General features: G+C 38.0%; 1 pseudogene; it reads right to left on the reverse strand.

Annotated features, from left to right (window-relative positions):
* The window catches only part of LOC102863759, a 44461-nt pseudogene extending 26341 nt beyond the window's left edge, over positions 1 to 18120 (reverse strand).
* Positions 18121 to 23996: the final 5876 nt, after the last annotated feature.

Here is a 23996-nt window from a genome sequence, read left to right on the forward strand (position 1 = left end):
CCTATGGTGATGAAGGAAGAAGTTCAGGCTGCTTTGAAGGAAATGGCAAAAAATAAGGCTCCAGGAATAGATGGTATACCAATTGCCATATTTCAGCTAACAGATGCTGCTCTAGACGTGTTCACCAAGTTGTGCCAAAAAATTTGGAGAATAACCACTTGGCCAAATGACTTGAAGAGATCTATATTTGTTCCCATCCCAAAGGTGACCCAACAGAGTGTGGAAACTATAGAACAATATCATTGATTTCTCATGCAAGCAAGATTCTACTGAAGATTACCCAAAAACGACTGGAATAACACATCAGCAGAGACCTGTCCAGGCAGGCTTTAGAAGGGATCATGGTACTAGGGATATTGTAGCTAATGTTAGATGGATCTTAGCTGAAAGCAGGGAATACCAGAGAAATGTATATCTATGTTTCATTGACTATGTAAAGGCATTTGACTGTGTGGATCATAACAAACTGTGGCTGACTCTGAGAAGAATGGGAATCCCAGAACAGTTGTTTGTGCTAAAGAACTTATTCTTGGACCAAGAGGTAGTTGTCAGGACAGAGCAAGGAAACACTGCATGGTTCAAAATTGGGAAGGGCATACCAGGTATGTGTCCTGTCTCCATACCTTTTCAACCTGTTTGCAGAACAGATTATTGGGGAGGCTGGACTCTATGAGGAAAAATGTGGGCTCAAGATTGGTGGAAGATATATCAACAATCTGCGTTATGCAGATGACACAATCCTGCTTCCTGAAAATGAGGAGGACCTGAAGTGCTTGCTCCAGAGGGTCAAGGACTGCAATATGGATTGAGGCTCAGTGTCAAGAAGACAAAGATTCTTACCACCAGAGCAATTGGCAGCATCAGGATGGATGGAGAAGAGATTGAGGTTGTTCACAGCTACAGTTTGCTTGGTTCCATAGTCAACACTCTTTGCACCAGTAGCCAGGAAATTAAAAGGTGTATTGCCATGGGAAAGTCTGCTGTTAGGGACCTCTCCAAAGTACTGAAGAGCAATGGTGTCTCTCTGGAGACTAGGGTACATCTGATACAGGCCATGGTCTTTGATATCACTTGTCATGCATAAGAGAGTTGAACAGTGAATAAGAGGGACAGAAGGAGAATTGATGCCTTTTAGTTGTACTGGAGATGAGTATTGAGGGTACCATGGACTGCTAGGAAAACAAACATTCACCCTGAAAAGGGTTAAACCGGGTGATTCCTTGGAGGCAAGGATTCTGAGGCTCCATTTAACATACTTTGGACATGTTTTAAGGAGTAACTGGTCCTTGGAGAGGGACATCATGCTTGTTAAGGTGGAGGGACAGCGCAGGAGGGGAAGGCCCTCTATGAGGTGGATTGATTCAGTGACTGGGATAATTGGGATGGGTGTATTGGAGACAGTGCAATTGGCATAGGACAGAGCAGAGTTTAGGGCTGTTGTACATAGGGTCACTATGAGTTGCAAGCAACTCAATGGCACATAACAACAACAACAACCAACAACAATGGCAAGAAACTGCGTTGGAATCCAGAAGATATATGGTTCAAATCCACCCACTGCTCTATGGGAGAAGGATAGGCAATCTCCTTCCATATGAATCTCCTTCCATATGAATAAATGTTCCAACTTGACAGTACAAAACTGCAAAATATAATGAAGAACTCCAATGTTTTCTCCATTTAGAAATCATCGCAGTTAATGTCTTGAATTCTGGCCTTTATCTCTCTCATTTACATGCATTATCTATTATGTATACTGACGTTTTATGTAAAAATATATCATGCATGATACTGAAAGACAGCAAGGACCATAAACTTTCCAAACCTCAAGCAGATACTCTTGTTAGTGCTTTAGGCCTATAGCTTTCAGCTTTTCAGTAGAAATTTCTATCTGATAAATTTGACTATATTTGATATGCAACAAAGGATATTCAAAACTCTTCAGGCAGAATGGTCAATGTTTCAACCGTATGATTTCCCCATATGAAAATTTATCTTTTTCCACAAAGATACATAAAAATCTTACCCTTTCTTAGGGATCATCATCAACCTTAGTCTTTGTTCAAGCTGGATTCAGGAGAAGTTATAGTACAAGGAATATCATTGCTGATGTCAGATGGACTTTGGCTGAAAGCAGGGAATATCAGAAAGATGTTTACTTGTATGTTAATCATTATGCTAAAGTATTGGACAATGTGAATTATAACAAATTATGGATATTTTGAGAAGAGTGAGAATCTCAGAATGCTTAATTGTGTTCTTGTGAATCCTAAATATAGACCAGGAAGTAATTTTCCAAAAAGAATGAAAAAATATTGTATAGATGAAAATCAGGAATGGTGTGTACCAGGATTGTATTCTTTCTTGATACCTATTCCATCTGTATGCTGCGCAAATAACTCAAGAAGCTAGACTATGTGAAGAACAATGTGACATCATGATTATAGGAAGACTTATCAACAGCTTGCTATACAGATGACTCAACCTTGCTTGCAGAAAGAGAAAAGGATTTGAAACACTTTACAGAAGATAAAAATCTATAGCCTTCAATAGAAATTACATCTTAACCTCTAGGACACAAATAGCCTCACCACTGGACCAACAGGCAACGTAATGATAAATAGAGAAATTATTGACATTTCCTTGGAAAAGCACATCATGCTGGGAAAATAGAGAGCCAGTAAGAGAGAGAAAGACCTTCAACAAGAGAAATTTGACACACAAACAGTAACAGTGAGTTTTAACATGACAGAAGTTACCAGATGGCTCAGGACAGGGCAGGTTTCCTTTTTTCTTTTTTAAAAAATTTATTATTAATTTCAATGAAAATGTACACAGACTTTGGATTTCCATTCATTCATTGTTGTACTTTTCTCCCCTCCGAACCCTCCCTCTTAGTACACTACCCTCTCTTGGAACAGTAAAAGAAAAATTCTTTCATTGTTTTAAAATCCCTCCCCCCAGGTCCACTCCACTATGTAGCATTCACTCTGGACTCCTATCATGACAAAAATACCTAATCACATATCCCTTTTAAACAGTTTTCTCCCTCCTCTGTTTCAATGCAGTATACATTATTGAACACATCTTTCTCAGTCTTCCCCCAACCCCAATGTCAGTCATGTTTTACAATAGTGGCACCATGTAGTATTTGTTCTTTTGTGACTGAGATACTTCACCCAGCATAATGTCCTCCAGGGTCACCCATTTTGAATATTATGTGAGTTCCTTGCTTTTCAATGCAGCTGTAGTATTCTATTGTGTGAATATACCACAGTTTCTCTATCCATTTGTTTGTTAATGGACACTTAGGTTGTTTCCAACTCCTTGCTATTGTGAACAAAGCTGCAATAAACATGGGTGTGCATGTATCTGTTTGGATGTCAGTTATGGTCTCTTTTGGGTATATTCCCAGTAGTGGAATTGCTGGGTTAAATGGTATCTCTATTTGCAACTTTTTGAGAAAACGCCATACTGCTTTCCACAGGGGTTGCACTACTTTACACTCCCACCAACAGTGAATTAAGGGTTCCAGTTTCTCCACAACCTCACCAGCATTTGTTGCTTGCTGTTCTGTTAAATTTAACTATTCTGACTGGGGTGAGATGATATCTCATAGTTGCTTTGATTTACATCTCTCTTAGAGCTAGGGATTTTGAACATTTCTTCATTTGCTTGTTAGTCATCTGAGTGTCTTCTTTGGTGAAGTGTCTGTTTATATCCTATGTCCATTTTTCTATTGGTTTATTTACCTTTATCCTGTTGTGGTGCTCAAATATTTTAGAAATTCTGGATATAAGTCCCTTATGTGATACATCATTACCAAATATTTTTCCCAGTCTGTGGCTTCCCTTTTTACCCCATTGGAGAAGTTTTTGGATGTGCATAGGGATTTGATTCTTAGAAGGTCCCATTCATCTATTTTATCTTTTCCTGATTGTAGGTTTTTCAGGATACTTGGAAGACTATTTATGTTGTGAATTAGGACTTCTAGCATTCTTCCAAGCTTTTCTTTGATGAAGATGATTGTCCTTGGTTTTAGCCCTAGGTCCATGATCCACCTTGAGTTGGTTTTTGTATATGGAGTGAGAGGTGTGGATCTTTCTTGGGTCTTTTGCAGATACTTTTCCAATTTTGTCTACACTATTTGTTAAAAAGGCTGTCATTTTCCCGCTTAACTGATTTCATCTCCTTGTCAAAAATCGGTTCTAATCTGTTGTTTACATATGTTGCTATAAGTGCCAGTCAACTCATCAGCACTTAACAGCAACATGTTCCAATGCAATTTTCAGACTCTCTTTGGACCTATATTTTAATATTTTCTTTCTTCCTTGTCTTTGTAATGACCTTTTACTTTCCTTATGAATGTTATGCCAAAACTTATCTTGCCTTCAGTCATTAGTATTTATGCATTAAGTCTATTCTTGAGGTGGTTTTTAAACTCATCTGGTATAGATTCAAGGTTATATTCAAGTGGAATAGATTCAAGCACTTACTGAACAAAATAAACAAAATAAAGTAAATAAATAAAACAAAATCAGACTATATCCCTCAATACTAATTACACTTCAATATCCATAAAACAAGATCCTTTACTACTGGAAAAATATGCAATATCACTATAGCTGAAGAAAGGATAGAAGCTGTCAGTTATTTTAATTTTGCTTTTATCTACATTTAATGCCGTGGCAGCACCAGTCAAGAAATCTAAAAGTGTGTTGCATTGAGAAATTTGGCTATCAAGGACTTCTCCAAAGTGTTGAAAAGCAAGGTTATCAGTTTAAAAAAATTCAAGTGTGCTTGATCCAACTCCCTATATTCGATTGTTTCCTATGCATCTGAAAACTGGACAATGACTAAGAATGACAACAGAAGCACCAAAGCTGTTGGGCTGTGTTGTTGAGGAAGATAATATTCCACTGATAGCCAAAAGAACAAGTGAGTCTGTTTTGAAGGAAGTGCAACTGGGGCACTCCTCAATGGCAAGGATGGTAAAACTTCATCTTACATATTATCACGAGGGGATGTTGTTGGTATTAACTGCCTTTGAGTCAAGCACGACACATAGTGACACTATCAACAAAAGGCCTGAAGCCCCTCTACAGCTGTCGACATTTATCAAAGTTCATAGAGTTTCTGGATGCATGTTGTTTAAGAAGTAGGTGTCATTCCTGTTTCCAAACCTGTTATAGAATGTGATTGGTTGAGTCACCTGTGATTTATAGCATCCTTAGGCATTACAACTCATGGCTTGAATTTATTCTTCACTTCTTTCAGCTTGAGAAATGCTGAGCGAGTACCACACTTTTGATTTTCTGACTCCGGCTCCTTGAAAATTTAATTATAACATTTTGCCTTGTCTTCTGAGCAACCCTTTGAAATCTTCTTTTTCACTCCTTAACTTGATACTTTCCCTTTGCTTTGGCTTCTTGGCACTCTAGCGCAATATTCTGAGTCTCTTCCGACATCCATTTTGGTCTTGTCTCCTTTTTAATGATTTTTTTATTTCATTCTTCATGAACAATATTCTTGATATCTTCCCAAAGCTTATCTTGTCTTTGTTTATTGGTGTTCAAGGCCTCAAACCTATTCCTGAGTTCATTTTTAAATTCATGGGAGATAGACTGAAGGTCAAATTTTTATTCTTATGGATATGGTTTAACCTTCTTTACTTTTAATTTGAACTTGTATATGAGCAATTGATGGTCAGTTCACAATCAGCACCTGGCCTTGTTTTCACTGATGCTACTGAACTTCTCCAGGAGTTCCTTCCACAGATGTAATCATCCTGATTCCCGGACATCCCATCAGGTGTCCTTGTAAAAAGATATAATTTGGGGAAAGATTAAGGGTCAGCTAAAGTGAAGAAAATCTTCAGTGAGATGGATCGACACAACAACTAAAATAATGGGCTCAATATGTCAGCAATTGTGAGCATCATTCACAACAAGACAAGGTTTTGACTTGTTCATAAGCTTGCTTTCAATCTTACAGGACTTGACAGCATCTAACAGCACAAAAACCAAGATGTGAATCTCACATCCTGTTATTGAAGGATCATCTTCCGTATGGACAAGAATATAGATTTCATATATAGTTGACTTGGTAACTGTTTTGCAATTTTCCTTAACTTTCTAATGTTTTAAGGTACTGATAAGTCATAACCAACCCAAAGATGTCTCTTCAATGGGTTTTCAGAGTAAGTAATTGTGTGGTCAGTGTCAGTCAGTGCTTTTTGGTATAATAACTCTGTATTCCTTCCATTTTCTTTTAATGATTCCTAGGACATTCAATATATTGCCCATAGCATTTTCAACTTTATGACTTGCAGTTTGAATTTGTTTTAAATTTCTGCACATCCCATTTTAATACTTTGGGTTTTTTTTTTTTCCTCTCAAGCTCTTCTTTGAAATATTCTGTTCAGCTCTTTCACTTCAGAGCTTTCATAAGTAACATATGAACAGGAACTAGTGGTAATGAAAGAAGAAGTTGAAGCTGCACTGAGGGCATTTGCAAAAATAAGGTCACAAGAATTGATGGGATACCAATTGACTTATTTCAACTAATAGGTGCAATCCTGGATGAGTTCATAAGTTTATGCCAGGAAATTTGGAGGACAGTTGTTTAGCCAGTGTTTTGGAAGAAGTCCATATATGCCCCACTCCCAAGAAAGATGGTCCAAAAATATGTGGAAACTACCAAACCATATTAGTAATACATGTAAGCAAAATATTGCTAAAGTTCACTAAACAATGGCTAGAATAGTACATAGATAGGGAATTTCCAGAATTTCAAGCAGGATTTAGAAGAGGCGATGATACTATATCACTGATGATGAGAGACAGATTCTGGCTAAAAGTAAAGAATACTAGAAGAATATCTATTTATACTTTATTGACAATAAAAAGGCATTTGGCTGTGTGGATCATAACAAGTTTTTGCTGACACTGAGAAGAATGGAAACCTTGTTTGCATCCCATCGATTCCTGGGGTCTTAATTTTTTGCCAATGCCTTCAATACAGCTTCTACTTCCTCCCTCTTTACCATGACTCCTGGTCACATGTTACTTCCTGAAATTTTCAGTGACTTCCAGTATGGAAGTCAGTTGAAATGAGGTAAATTAATAAAAAAACAAACAAACAAACAAAACATCGTTTAACAATTGGAACATGGAATGTATGTAACTTGAATGCTAGAAAATTGTGAATTGTTAAAAAAGAAATAGAACACATGAATATCAACGTACTAGGCATTAGTGAGATGAGATGGACTAGCTTTGGCCACTTTAAATCAGATAATCATACGATACACTATGCAAAATAGTTGGCAGAGAGAACTGCCAGAAGTGCAGGCTGGGTTTCGAAGGGGTCGTGATACTAGGGATATTGTAGCTAATGTTAGATAGATCTAAGCTGAAAGCAGGGAATACCAGAGGAATGTATATCCGTGTTTCATTGACTATGCAAAGGCATTTGACTGTGTGGATCATAACAAATTGTGGCTGACCCTGAGAAGAATGGGAATCCCAGAACACTTGATCATTCTAATGCGAAACCTATACTTGGATCAAGAGACAGTCGTCAGAGCAAGGAAACACTGCATGGTTCAAAATTGGGAAGGGTGTACGCCAGGGATATGTCCTGGCTCCATACCTTTTCAACCTGCTTGCAGAACAGATTATTCGGGAGGCTGGGCTCTATGAAGAGAAATGTGGGGTCAAGATTGGTGGAAGATACATCAACAATCTGTGATATGCCAATGATACAACCCTGATTGCTGAAACTGAGGAGGACCTGAAGCACTTGCTGTAGAGGGTCAAGGACTGCAGCCTCCAATATGGACTGAGGCTCAATGTCAAGAAGACAAAGATTCTCACCAATGGGCCAATTGGCATCATCAGGATTGATGGGGAAGAGATTGAGATTGTACACAGCTACAGTTTGCTTGGCTCCACAGTCAACACTCTCGGCACCAGGAAATTAGAAGACGTATTGCCCTGGGAAAGTCTGCTGTTAGGGACCTCTCCAAAGTACTAAAGAGCAACGGTGTCTCTTTGAAGACTAGCATACATCTGATACAGGCCATGGTCTTTGCTATCACTTGTTATGCATCAGATAGTTGGACAATGACCAAGGAGGATAGAAGGAGAATTGATGCCTTTGAGCTTTGGTGCTGGAGAAGAGTATTGAGAATACCATGGACTGCTAGGAAAACAAACAGATTCATCCTGGAAAGTGTCAAACCAGACTGCTCCTTGGAGGCAAGGATTCTGAGGCTCCATCTAACATACTTTGGACATGTTGCAAGGAGGGACAGGTCCTTGGAGAGGGGCATCATGCTTGGGAGGGTAGAGGGACAGCACAGAAGGGGAAGGCCCCCTATGAGGTGGATTGATTCAGTGATTGGGGTAATCGGGATGGGTGTGTCAGAGACAGTGCGATTGGCACAGGACAGAGCACAGTTTAGGGCTGTTGTACATAGGGTCGCTATGAGTCAAAAGCAACTCAATGGCACATAACAATAACAACAACAACAACACTATGCAAGGAATGAAAAACAGAGGAAGAATGGTGTTGCATTCATAGTCAAAAAGTCAATTTCAAGTTCTATCCTAAAATCCAATATTCTGAGTGATAGGACAACATCCATACACGTACAAGGAAGACCAGGTAACATGCCTATTATTCAAGTATGTGCTCCTACATCTAGAGCTAAAGAAGAAGAAAGTGAGAATTTGTATCAAAATTTACAGTCAGAAATTGACTGAAAATATAGTCAGAATGTGTTAATGATAATTGATGATTGGAACGCAAAAGTAGGAAATAGTGAAGAAGGAACAGTAGTTGAAAAATATGGGCTTGGTGATAGAAATGAAGCTAGAAATAGAATGTCTGAATTTTGTATTTACAATGACTTATTCATTGTAATTACCTTTTCTAAATGATACAAAACACAACTTTATATGTGGATTGCACTTGATGGGCTGCATAGGAATCAGATTGACTATATTTCTTGAAGAACTCACTGGCGAAGCTGCTTATTGGTAGTCAAAACTAGCTCAGAGACAGCTCATCAAATACTCATACGCAAGTTCAAATTGAGGCCAAAGAAAATTAAAATATGTCCACAGGAAACAAGATATGATATTGAATCAATTTCATCTGGGTTTCATTATCATCTTAAGAATAATTTTGAGGCATTGGACACCAGTGATCGAAAATAGGAGGAATGTGGATGGATGATAACAAGGATATCATCAATGTAGAAAGCAAAAAGTCATTACAAAATAGGAAAAAAAATTGAAATGGATATCAGAAGAGACTCTACAGATTGTTCAAGACTCTTCTTCAGCATTGCAATTCAAAGTCTCAAGTCTTCTGTCATTTTTAGTCATTGTCCAGCTTTCTGATGTATATCAAACAATTATGAAGATCATAACCTGGATTAGGAGCATCTTACTCTCTAAACTGACATCGTTGCTTTTCAGTTACTCTGGAGATGTCCCTGACAGCAGACTTTCCCAATGCAATTTGTCTTTTGATTTCCTGACTGCTGGTGCCAAGAGTGTTGACTGTGGAGCCGAGTAAACTGTAATTGTTAACAACTTCAATCTCTTCTTAGTTCTGTCAAATATGTGCCTCCTCCACAATACAATCAAGTATATGCCCAAAAGCACTAGACTCTAACTCTTTGAATCAGCCTTTCCAGGCAAGTACTCAAAAGTACCTACATCATCAACAAATATTCCGTTTTCTATCTCTGTTGGTTAAGATCTCAAACAAGTCTCTCTCACACTGGTCTCTGTTATCTCTGCAGTCTTCCCACCACTGTCATCACTGTAGCCACTTCTACTGATATTTGAATCTCACTTTTTCTCTTTGATTACATATCTCTTTCTCTCTAGTAAGCAGAGATTGCAACTGCAGAGGACAAGTTGAAATCTCTGGTTCTTTCTTCTTGCATGGCGTGAGACCTCTCTTGAGTCATTTCAATGTAAGCTTGTGGAATGGTAAAACCAATTAATCCTTACATTAACATTCTATACATCTAATTTGCATGTTGTTGTCATGTGCTGTTGAGTCAGCTGTGATTCATTGTGACCCTATGTACAATAGCTCTGAATCCTTCCCTGTCTCATGGACTCTGGCACACCTACCCCCATTGCACTAGTTAGTATATCAATCTGTCTCATCTGGCATCTTCTTCTCTTGTGCTTTCCCCCACCCTTTCAAGCATGATGTTCTTCTTCAAAGATTGGTCCCTGTTGGCCACATGCCCCAAAGTGATGGTGCTTCAAAATCCTTGCCTCCAAGGAGAAACTTGGTTTTGCCCTCTCCAAGACAGACCTATTTGTTTTCTGAGCAGTCTATTGTATGTTAAAGACTCTTCTCCAACACCACAACTCAAAGGCATCACTTCTTCTGGCATCCTTAGTTATTGCCCAGCTCTCTGATGCAGAGAAAGTAATTATGAAGACCATGGACTGGATCAGACACAACTCAGTCTCTAGACTGATACTGTTTCTTCTCAGTACTCTGGAAAGGTCCCTGACAGCAGATTTACCAAATGCAATTAGCCTTTGATTTTTTGATTGCTGGTGTGAAGAGTTTTGATTGTGGAGATGAGCAAGCTGTAACTGTTAACAACCCTAATCTCTTCCTCATGTATCATGGTGCTGCCTTTGGCCCAGTGGTGAGATTCTTTGTCTTCTTGATGCTGAGTTTCAATCTAATTTGCATAGGCAACATTATACTAAATGGAGAAAATATTAAAGTTGTCAAGATTTCTTAAATCCACAATCAACATCCAATGAAACAATACTCATGAAATGAAAAGATATATTACATTAAGAAAATTTGCCATCTAGTACTTCTTCAAAATGTTAAAGAGCAAGGATATTAGTTTAAAGACTAAGGTGCACCTGATCCAACCCGTGGTATCTTCAATTACTTCCTGTGAATCTAAAAGTTAGACAATGAATAAGGATGAGAGAAAGAAGGATTTATGCCTTTCAGTTGTTATGTTGTAGATGAGTACTGAATATTCTCTGGACTGCTAAAAGAGCAAACAAGTATTGGAGGAAGTGCAAAAAAGATACTTTATAGAGTCAAGGATGGTGAAACTTTGTCTCACATGCTTTGAATATGTTGTCAGGAAGGGTTAGACTGTGGAAAAAGACATAATTTTGGGAAAGGTAGAGGGTCAGAGAAAAAGATCCTCAACACCCAGTGACTGTAACAATGGGTTTGAACATATTAGATTTTGTAAGAACTGCACAGGATGTAGCAAAGTTTAAATGTGTTGTTCGTGGGGAGGGTGGTTTCAAGTCATAGTCAACTCAATGACACCTAACAACAACAATATCAACATGAAATGTGCCATTTGTTTTTGTTGTTGTTGTAATATGTATTGAATCACCTGCAACTCATAGCAACTCTATGCACAATAGCTCTGGCCCCTGCCCTATCTTGATCCAATTTCACTTGTCTCTGACACACTTATCTCCAATACCCTAGTTATTGTGTCAATAAATCTCATCCAGGTTCTTCCTCGCCTGTGCTGATCCTCTACCCTTCCTAAGATGATGTCCTTCTATAAGAACAAATCTTTCCTAGCAATATGCCAAAAGCATATGAGATGGAGATTAAAATCCTTGCTTCCAAAAAAAAAAAAAATCCTTGCTTCCAAGGAGCAACCTGTCCTCACTTTCTCCAGAATAGACCTTTTTGTTCTCTTGGTAGTCCATGGTATGTTCAATACACTCCTTAGTTCCTATCAAGTTGACTAAAACTCATAGCAACTTTTTGAACAATAGATTTGAACTTTACGCTACCTTGCATAATCCTCATGATCTCTGAAAGGTCAAGCACATTATTAAAGTCAATGTGTAAAAAATCCATCTTGTTGACAGTCTTTTCTCTTTCACTGACCTTCACATTTCCCAGTATAATGTAGTTTTCTAAGGACTGGCCCTTTCAAATTATAGTAAACCAAGCTTCACCATTTTTGCCTCTAATGAGTGAGGCTGCATATCCTCCAAGACAGGCTTGTTCATTTGGCAGTCTTTTACAATATCACAACTCAGAGTCATTGATTCTTCTTCTGTCATTCTTATTCATTGTTCAACTTTCAGATGCATAGGAAATAACTGAAAAGACCATGGCTTAGATCAGGCATATCTTGTTTTTAAACTAATATTCCTGTTTGTTAGCAGTTTGGGGAGGTCTTTGACAGCACACTTTTTTACCAGTGCAACATGTGTTCTGATTTCTTGGCTAACGTTATCATGAATATTAATTGTGGATAGATAACTTCAATCTTTTTTTCCATGTATCATTATGCTGCATGTTGATCTAGTGGTGAAAGTCAGCATTCACTCTCTTAACCCATATATTGCCAAAAGAAAAAAAAACAGATATGTCTTGGAAAAGGTGCAGCCAGATTGCTCTTCACAGGCAAGGACGATGAGGCTTTGACTCACATACTTTGGGCATGTTGCTTTGAGGAACCATTTCTTGGAGAAGGACATGTTTCTTGGGAAGATGCAGGATCAGTGAAGGATAGGCAGACTCTTGATCAGGTGGATTGACATGGTAACTGCAATAATGAGCTCTAGTGTTTCAGGAATTGTGAAGATAGCAAAGAATAGGACAGGATTCATATTGGTTGTTCATAGGGTTGCTAGAGTCATATTCAACTTGATGGTGCCTAGCAACAACAGCAAGTGTTCAGTTATTCAGTATTTTTAGGAGGGCCACAAACATGAAAGTTACAAATACAATGGCTTGAAAAATCAATGGTAAAGAATACACTGCACCAAAATAAGTAAAATGTTGTACTAGTACATCAATAAGGAGCTGCTATAAATTCACGGCAGATTTAGAAGTATCAAAGGATATCATTGATGATATAACATAATTTGATGATATAACATGATAATTGAATACTTGAAAGATGTTTAGCTGTGTTTTATTGGCTGTATACATGCATTTGAATGTGTGGGTTATAACAAATTAAGCAAAGTATTGAGAAAAATGGGAATTTCAGGACACTTAATTGTCCTCATGCAGAATCTGTGCATAGAACAAAAGGAAACCATTCAAGCTTAACAGGAGGATACTGTGTGGTTTAAAATCTGGGAAGGCATGAATCAGGGTGCATTTTATTTTAACATACTTATCCAACTGTATGCTGAACCAATATTCTGAGAATGTGACTATGTAAATGCATAAAAATACAGTATCAGGCTCAGAACAAGACTCTATAAAAAACAGCAATAGATAGATGGGAGATTCATGATGTCTTCAACTACCTCACATGCAGACAAAAGAAAGCAATAAACAAGGAAGAAATAAAAAGAATTTATACCTTAGTATAATGAAGTTGTTCAAGCATGGTAAAGATGCCATTGACTACCAGAAAGGTGAATATGTTAGTATTAGAAGAGCTATATTCATAATATTCGTTGGATTTAAGGATAGTAAGAATCATCTGATATCTTTTGGACACGTAATTAGAAAGGTTTAGACCCTGGAAAAGAACAACCTGCTTGATTAAGCCACTTGATTTGGGTCACCAAAAAAAAGGAAGAGCCTCATAGAGATGGATTGATACACTGGCAGCAACGATGAGCTTAAACAGGTAGAAAAATATGAGGATTATACAGAAATAGAAAATTTTTTTTCTATTGTAGAAAGGATTACTACAAGTCAAAATAAACGGAATGACATCTAATAATAGCAGCAAGATAAAACAAATAAGCACTTAATTGTGCTCACTCTAATTGCATCGGCTATGTTTTTTGTTTACTTAATTTCTAAAGGTAGCACTTAGCACCAGTTTATAATAACACGAATGCTTATGTGCAAGTGTGTGTGCAGTCAAGTGTATACAGACATTTTCACATACATTCAAAACAATATTTTGATTATCAATTCAGCCCAACATAAATAAAGCACATAGAGTGTGAAATAAGATTGAGGCAATAATGTCATAGACATATAGTTTATTATTCATTAAAACCTCCTTTCAAGCATTAGAAATTTTATTAGTTAAATAAAATCAATTCTTTAAAAATGACCAATGATTAAAATATAAGAGCCCGTTCAGTCTTCTTTTCTGTGCTCTTTCTTCACATTTTTATAAAGGGCAGCATGGTTCTTAGGTGCCAGCTGGAAAAGGTTCAGACTTAAAGTTTTTATTCTTTTCCAAAGGCAAATAGACAGTTTGAATTTATTGCATAAGATTATTTATACTAACAAAAAACAGGAATAAGAAAAAGAATGCATGGCCCAAAAGAATGTTCAAGCCAATGAAAACGTGAATATCAAACACATAGGAGAAAATCCTCGTTCAGCATTTCTTAAGCTCAAGGAACTGAAGAAAAAATTCAAACCTCTTTATACTATAGTTACTTTATATTATAGTTACTGTAATCAAGGATACTTTAGGCAGAATAGTAAATGATCCACGAAGTATTAAAAGAAGACAGAAAGAATATACTGAGTCACTGTATCAAAAGGAATTGGCAGACACAGAAGAATTTCATGAAACAACATATGAGCAAGAGCTATGTTGATGAAGGAAGAAGTTCAAGCTGCTTTAAAGGAAATAGCAAAAAAAATAAGGCACCAGGAATAGATGGTATACCAATTGACATATTTCAGCTAACAGATGCTGCCCTGGATGTGCTCACCAAGTTGTGCCAAGAAATCTGGACAACAACCGCTTGACCAACTGACTGGAAGAGAGGAGAAAATCCAATATTTTGCTTACCTCTGACCTACCTCTCTACCACTCATCTGTCAGTTTCTCACAATGTTTTGTGTGTCACTGTGATTCTAGAAGATATGCCACTGTTGTTGTTGTTAGGTGCCATCAAGTTGAGTACATCTCATAGTGACCCTATGAACAAAAGATCTGAACCGTGTTCTATCTTATGCCATCCTCACACTTCCTGACACACAGCACCCATTGTGGTAGTCACCATGTCAATCCACTTTGTTGAGGGTCTTCCTTTCATCTGCCAACCCTCTAATCTTCCTAGCATCATGTCCCTTCCCAAGACATAATCCCTACTAGAAACATGTTCAGATTATGTGAGGCAAATCTTCATCATTTTTTCCTCCAGCACTCCTGCTGCACCTTCTTCAAGACATAGTTTAGCTGTTCTTTCTGCCATCCATGGGATGATCAGTGTTCTTTATCACAGCTCAAAGAATCAGTTCTTCTTCTGTCATCCTTTGTCATTGTCCAGCTTTCTAATGCATAGTGATTGTCCCGATTAGACACACCTTAGTCTCTAATCTGACATCTTTTCTCTTTAACATTCTGAAGAGATACCTGAAAGAAGACTTTTCTAATGCAATTAATCTTTTGATTTCCTGGCTTCTAGTGTGAAGAGTGTTGATTGGATCAGAGCAAGATAAAATTGTTAACAACCTCAAACTCTTCTCTATCTATCATGGTGCTGCCAATTGGTCCAGTCATGAGAATTTTGTTTTCTTTATATTGAGCATCAATCCATATTGAAGATTGTAGTCCTTAATATTCTGCATCAAATATTCCAGGTCTTACTCAGTTTCATCAAGCGAGGTTTTATCTATCATCTGCATAATACAGGTTGTTGTTGAATCTTCCTCCAATTTTGATAGCTCATTCTTTCTCATAAGTCCAGTTTCTCAAATGATCTGTTCCACATATAGACTGATAAATTTCTGACACACTTCTCTTTATTTTTGCTCTATTTCCTTGCTCTGATTGGTTGACCGCTTCCTGGTCTAAATCTCACATAAGTACAATAAGCGTTTGGGGATTCCCATTCTTTTCAGTGTTAGCCACAATTTGTTGTGATCCATTTAGTCAAATGCCTTTGCATAATCAATAAAACACAAATAGACACTTGTCTGGTATTCTTGGTTTTCAGCCAAGATGCATCTGACATTGGCAGTTATATCCCCAGTGCCATGGCCTCTTCTATATGAAGTCTGTATTTCTGGTAGTTCTTTATCAATGTTCTGTTCCAGTTGTCTGGATAATCTTCAGCAGGATTTTGCTTGTATGTGATCCTAGTGATATTATTTGATAATTTCCTTCATCTGTTGGTTCACCTATATGGAGAATGGGCATAAATGTGGATCTCTTCCAGTCAGTTGGCCAGGTAGTTGTCCACCAGATTCCTTAGCACAACCTAGTCAGCACATCCACGCATGCATCTGTTGGTCGAAATATGTCATTTTGTATTCCATCCATTCCTGGGGCCTTATTTTATTCCAATTACTTCAGAACAGCTTGGATTTCCTCTTTCATCACCATTGCCTCTTGATTGTATATTATTTCCTGAAATTCTTCTGTGTCTGACAATTATTTTTGGTACAGTGACTCTGTGTACTCTTTCTACCTTCTTTTGATGCTTCCTGGATCATTCAATATTCTGCTCATAACATATTTAAGTATTACAAATCAAGGCTTGAATTTACTCTTCAGTTCTTTCAGCTTGAGAAATACTAAGTGAATGATGTCTTGATTTTCTGACTCCAACTTTTTGCACATTTCGTAGTACTGCTTGCTTTATCTTCCCAAGCTACCCTCTGAAATCTTCTGTTCAGGTCCTTAACTCCTTTATTTCTTGTCTTTGCTTAGCTTCTTGGCATTCTAGTACAGTATTCAGTCTCTTCTGACATCATCTCAGTCTTTTCTTCCTCCTCTATCTTGTAATGAACTTTTGTATTCTTCAGGTTTTCTTGATATCCTCTCACAACTCATCTAATCTTTGCTCAATAGTGTTAAAGGCCTCAAACTTGCTCTTGAAATTCTTTGAAATTCAGATATGATAGACTCAAGGTCAAATTTTGGTTCTTGAGGATTTGTTTTCATTTTCGTTAGCTTCAGTTTGGACTTGCAAATAAGTAGTTTATGGTCTGTTCCACAATCAGCACCTAGCCTAGTTTTCACAGCTGATACTGAGGTTCTCCAAAGAGTGTTTCCACACTTGGAATCGATCTGATTCCTGAACAGTCCATCAGGTGAAGTCCAAATATATATAGTCACCATGTTGTGTTTTAATAAAAGGTATTTGCAATGCATAAATCATTGATTGTATAAAATTCTATCTTTCTCTGTCCAGCCTCATTTCTGTCACAAAGTTCATATTTTCTGACTACTAATCCTTCTTCGTTGTTTCCAACTTTTGCATTCCAGTTATCCGTTATTATTAATGCATCTTGGTTGCATACTCAATCAATTTCTGACTGAAAAAGTTGGGAGAAACCATCTATTTCCTCCTCTTTGATTCTGGAAATTGGTGCATATATTTGAAAGATAGTGTTCTTCACCAGACTTCCTTCTATGCCTGTGGATATCATCCTTTCACTCCACAATTTTATTTCAGAATGAATCTACAGATGGTAAAAAATAGTGAATACAATGCTTTTTTTGCCCTTTTTCATTTCCAGAGAAGTAGTTCATATGGTTGTTTAATTAAAAATGTTCTATGCCAATACATCTAATTTTGCCAATGTCTAGTATGTCAATATTTACATTTCATTTCTTTCTTAACAATGATAATTTTCCAGCATTCCTGCTTCTCACATTCCTTGTTCCAATCACTAGTGTCTGTTTGCAACTGTTCATCCTCTTTTGTGTTTCCCACCTGAGTGAGAGCTTAGCCTCTATTGTTCATAGAGTTTCTGAAGGTCTGTTATTTTGGAGGTGGATAGCCACTTCTTCTTCCTAGTCTGTCTTGATTTGTATGTTCCGCTTTAGAACAAGAACTGGTAAGCATTTTACCTAAAGAGCAAATAAGGCGCGCTGTGTACCAGCCAGTGGGGTGGCAGGGGGCGGCACAGGGCGATAATGGCCTCTTAGCCTCCTTTAGCACCCGCCTGGTCAAAGCGCAGGTCACCAGCACCATTTAGATCTGGACCTCTGAGCAAGTCTTTGACCAACCGTAGGATATGGTCACAACTGCTGTGATGAAGTACCCCAATCCTATGAACCCTAGCATCGTAAGTATCCAGGTCCTGCACAGTCACGTGGACCCCCTGGGGAAGCTCAGAGCACCGAGTGGGGCCTGTCCTCCTTGATGAGATCTCATATTGGTGCAGCATGAACAAAGACATATGTTCAGGAGCATTTTGTAGTTGATGCTGTAGAGAAAACGATGGAGCTGAAATCAACTAGTATTTAATTTACAATCATGGTTTCGGTGGACAAGAGAAAGGCATATCTACAGGCTCCATCCTCAGGACGGGTTGGGGAGTGTGGAGTGTGGGGCTGTGGGGGTGGGGGATGGGAGGGGAATGATTCTCACAGTGAAGGGCGTTGCCGCAATAGCTACCTGTAAAGCCTGAAGGCAGACTACTGTTTCTTCAAAAGCTAGTAAAGGTCAAGAAGTCAAGGAATTCTTGGGAGGAGGGATTGTATAACAATGAATAAATGTTTTTTTTGTTTTTTTGGTGGTTTTTTTTTTATTTTTCAAAGAGAGAAGGGTGAACTGTGGGGGGTGGGTGAGCAAGGAGAAACTTGCAACAATGAATGAATGGAAATCCAAAGTCTCTGTAAATTTTCATTAAAATTAATAATAAGAAGTTTAAAAAGTAATGGAATGAGTAATACACAAATTAAATGTTGAAATTGAAGATTTAACGGCCCCGGCTAGACAAAGCATAAGGGCACCGATGGCGGTGGCAGCGTTTGGAGAGAAATGACAGTGCCATGTGCCACAGCAGCATGACCTGAAGTCTCCAAGCTAACAGATTATTTCTTTGTTATTTACGAATTACTATTATAGATAGATTTTCTTTTCTTTTTTTCTTAAAGCAACCTGAAGAGTGTCTATGTGACTTTTGATAAAAACAAACAGAGTCTGGGCTTTGAACCAAGAAATCATTGAAAATAGTGTTGTTTGATGACAGTCTAATTCTGAGGTTGCCAATGTTTTTGTGGAAATGTAACGATTATTGAAAAAGTGCACTAAAATTGAAAAAAAAGAGCAAATTAAAGGCTGTTCCCCCTTAAACGACTGATGGAGTCAATGGTGATCCCCTCACGTTGGTGCTTGTACCAGTGGTCCCATGCCCCAATCCTGTCCTGCCAGCACCCCTCTTTATTCTCTTGCCTCACCCTGTCTGCACCTTCTTTCCCTCTCCCCTCAACTAACCCTTGATATGATGACTTAGGCCTCTGGCCACTATGTCCTCTTATTATCTCTCTAGTCCCCAGCAATGTTGGCACTGTGGCTGGATCCAGCAGCTGGTTCTTTCCTGGTGAGGAATTGCTCTGCCAATCTAAAGGGAAGTAGTTGGAATCAACCACCTGCTCTGTAGGAGAAAGATGGGTAACTCCTTCCGTATGATTTCCTACTTCTGAACACCTACTGGAGGGTCAGCAGTGAGTTGGTTTCTATTCGACGGTACACAGCAAAAGCATTCGGAAGATGAGGTCCTCAAGTTGGAAGGCAGTAAAAATATGACTGACGTAGAACTGCCTCCTCAAAGAAGCATCTGCCTTAATGACATGGATGGAGTAAATCTTTCAGGCAATGAAAATGAGGACAAACAGCTGCAGACATACACTAGCAAGCAGACTATGGAATATATGGAGTTTGAATTTAGGAAAGTTACAAGTTGTCATAAAGAAATGAATGCATAAGGATTTATCCTAGGTATTAATGAGTTGAAGTGGGTTAGTGTTAGCCGTATTGAATCGCCTAATTATGTAGGAAACTAAGCAAGGGAGAGCAAATTGAAAAGAAATAGTGTTTCATTTATTGTCAAAAATAACATCTCAAGATCATTTTTTTAGATAAATGCTAATATACTATATTGTTTGTGATAGGATAATATTCATACACATGAAAGGAAGATCTGTTACTATAACTATTATTTAAATTTACAAACTAATTGCCAAATCTAATGATGAATAAATTGAGACTTTCTACCAATTTTATAGTCTGAAATTGATCAAACATGCAACAAAGATATTTTAATAATAACTGATGATTGGAATGCAAAAATTGGAACACTAAAGGATTGATATCCAGAATTCTGCCTTTGTTAAAGAAACAAGACCCAGAGGTAATATGCCTAATAAAAGCTTATATGACCAACACTGGGTTCTTTGCAAATACCATTGTAAAGAATATATATATAAACTGCGTCTATACATGTGGATGTTTTCCCGACAGAATTAAAATCATTATGTCTGTTGAAAAATATGGTAGAAAAATTTATAATTATCAATCAATAAAAGGTCAGGACTGACTGCAGAATAGACCCAACAATTATTTATCTACAAGTACAATTTAAGCATAAGAAAATGAAAATTAGTGCACAGAATCAGAATACTACCATAAACACATTCTACTTGAATTTAGAGGTAACTTAAAAACTAGATTTGATAAATTGAGCATAGTGACCCAAGATCAGATGGGTTGTGAAATGTCATCAAAGACAACATAACTGATGAAAACAAATGGCTAAAAAAAAAAGACAAAGAAAAACGGATGTTATTAGATGATACTCTGAAACTAGTTATAAAATATGTTGTTGTATTGTTATGTGCCATCGAGTTGCTTGCGACTCATAGCGACCCTATGTACAACAGCCCCAAACCCTGCTCTATCCTGTGTCAATCTCACTGCCTCTGACACACCCATCCCAATTACCCCAGTCACTGAATCAATCCACCTCATAGAGGGTCTTCCCCTTCTGTGCCGTCCCTCCACCCTACCAAGCATGATGACCCTCTCCAAGGACCTGTCTCTCCTTACAACATGTCCAAAGTATGTCAGACAAAGCCCCAGAATCCTTGCCTCCAAGGAGCAGCCTGGTCTAACCCTCTCCAGGATAAATCTGTTTGCTTTCTTGGCAGTCCAAGGTACATTCAATACTCTTCTCCAGCACCACAGCTCAAAGGCATCAATTCTCCTTCTATCCTCCCTAGTCATTGTCCAACTCTCTAATGCATAACAAGTGATTGCAAAAACCATGGCCTGTATCAGACACATCTTAGTCTCCAGAGTGACACCATTGCTTTTCAGTACCCTGGAGAGGTCCCTAACAGCAGACTTTCCCATCGCAATATGTTTTTTTGATTTCCTGGCTACTGGTGCCAAGAGTGTTGACAGTGAAGCCAAGTAGACTAAAGTTGTTAACAATCTCAATCTCTTCACCATCCATCAAGATGCTGCCAATTGGTCCAGTGGTGAGAATCTTTGTCTCCTTAACATTGAGCTTCAATCCATACTGAAGGCTGCAGTCCTTTTACCCTATGCAGCAGCAAGCATTTAAGGTCCTCCTCAGTTTCAGCACGCAGGGTTGTGTCATCTGCATAACGCAGATTGTTAATAGATCTTCCACCAATCCTGATGCCACACTTCTCCTCATAGAGCCCAGGCTGTCGGATGATCTGTTCTGCATAAAGGTTGAAAAGTTATGGAGACAGGGCACATCCCTGGCATAAGCCTTTCCCAATTTTGAACCATGCAGTGTTCCCTTGCTCTGTTCTGATGACTTCCTCTTTGTCCAAGTATAGGTTTCTCATTAGAATGATCAAGTATTCTGGGATTCCCATTCTTCTCAGAGTCAGCCACAGTTTGTTATGATTCACACAGTCAAATGCCTTTGCATTAGGATATTAAAAGGCAAATTAAATTAAGTAAATCTGATGACGGGTCTTTCTAGACTACTGAGAAGCAATGATGTCAGTCTAGAGACTAAGGTGCACCCAATCCAGGTCATAGTGTTTGCAATTATTTTCTATGCATCAGAGAGCTAGATAAAGACCAAAGATGATAGAAGAAGAATTGACGCCTTTGAATTGTGGTGCTAAAGCAGAGCCTTGATTATACCATGGACTGCCAAGGAAACAAATAGGGCTGTCTTGGAGAAAGCAAAACCAAGTTTCTCTTTGAAAACTAGGATTTTGAAGCTCCATCTCACATCCTTTGGGAATGTGGCCAGGAGTGACCCATCCTTGGAGAAGAACATCATGATCGGAAAAGTGGAAGGACAGTGCAGGGGAAGAAGGTTCTGAAATAGATGGATTGATACAGTAACTAGGGCAAAGAAAGTAGGAGTTTGGAATATCTGGCTTAAGAGAGAGCAGCCTTCAGAGCTATTGTACATAGGGTCATTATGAGTTGCAGGTGACTTGAGGGCACATAACAACAACAATAACAATATTTACAAAGTTCGTATGCATTGTTTTTCACACCAGATCATTCCCATTTCCCTCACACCTCTGCTCTCACCATCAACTCTTGGATGCTCATACATGATCTATAGTAATGCTCTTTTACTGTATTTGTCCTTATGAGACTGAGTTAGTTCACTTACCATAATGCTCTCCACTTCCTCTCAGTTTGGTAGTAATTTACAAAATCATTGCTCCTGTGTGCTGTGTAGTATTCTGTTTTGTAAATATACCATTATTTCTCAATTCATTTGATAGTGGTTGGACATTTGGGCTGTTTCCATGTTCTTGTGATGTTGAATAACTCTGCTATAAACATTGGTGTACTGGTCTCTGTTCATGCCTCAGTTCTCATTTTCTTAGGGTATATTACAAGCAGTGAAATAATTAGGTCATGAGGAATTTCTATGCTCAGCTTTCTGAGAAAGTGCCAAACTACCTTCCACAGTGGTTGTACCATTTTACAATACCACTAACAGTGTAAAAGAGTTCCTATCTCACCACATCCTCTCCAATATTTATTACTTGCTGTCCTGTTATACTTTGCCAGTGCTACTGTAGTGAGATGGTAGGTATCTCATTGTGATTTTTAATTACTTCTATCTTATTACCAGCGAATTTGAGCATTTCTTCATGTGTCTGTTGGCCATTCTAATATTGTCTTTTGTGGGAAAAAGTCTTTCTGTGTCTTTTGCCCATTTAGTAATTGTGTAATCAGTCTTTTTCTTGTAGAAGCCCTGTAGGAGTCTGTAAACTTTTTATATGAGAACCTTGTTTAAAACAGTACTGCCAAATGTTTTTTCTCCAGTCAATAGATTTTCTTTTTACTGTGTTGGAAAAATAGTTTTTGATGTGCACAGTTACTTAGTCTTTAAAAGGTCCCATTTATCAATTTTATAATTTCCAGATTGTGAATATCTGGCTGTATTTGGCAATCTCTTCATACCACAGTCTAAGCTGTTTAAGCTTGATCACAGTTTGTCTCTGATGAACCTAATTGTTTTGGACATTACTCCCAGGTCTCTGATCCTCTTTGAGTTGATTTCTGTGTATGGTGTGAGATATGGATCCTGTTTAAGCTTTTTGCACACAGAAGTCTACTTTTTAACACCATTTATTGAAGAGGTGTCATTTCCCTATTTGATAGGTTTTATTTCCTTGTTGAATATCAGTTGACCACAGATAAATGGGTCCATTTCTTGGTTCTCAGTTCTGTTCTATTAGTCTATGTGCCTGTCATTGTACCAGTAACATGCTGTTTTGGTTACTACTTCTGTGTAGCAGGTTTTGAAATCAGGGAGTGCTATGTCTTTTAATGTGTTTTATAGAACTGTTTTGCTTATTTGGAGTCTCTTTTCCAAATAAACTTGACCATTTCCCTTTCTATTTCCTTGAAAAACAAATTTGGTCTCTGTATTAAGATTACAATGAACATGTATATTGCTTTTGGTATGCTTGTCATTTTAAAAATATTGATTCTTCCTGTCCATAAATAACCTCTGATAACTCTAGGAACTTTGTGAAATGATGATAGTTTTAGGAAGACTTCAGGTATTTTGTTTGTAGGGTCATTATGAGTTGTGCTCAACTAGACGTCTATCACCAGCAATACCATCTGCCTCCTGGCCCAAGTATAGGTTTCGCATTAGAACGATCAAGTGTTCTGGGATTCCCATTCTTCTCATAGTCAGCCAGTTTGTTATAATCCACACAGTCAAATGCCTTTGCATAGTCAATGAAACACAGATAGACATTCCTCTGGTATTCCCTGCTTTCAGCCAAGATCCATCTAACATCAGCT

The sequence above is a fragment of the Elephantulus edwardii genome, unplaced genomic scaffold, assembly GCF_000299155.1.
Source record: "Elephantulus edwardii isolate Elephantulus edwardi_28Jun2011 unplaced genomic scaffold, EleEdw1.0 scaffold00050, whole genome shotgun sequence".
NCBI classification, from domain to species: domain Eukaryota; kingdom Metazoa; phylum Chordata; class Mammalia; order Macroscelidea; family Macroscelididae; genus Elephantulus; species Elephantulus edwardii.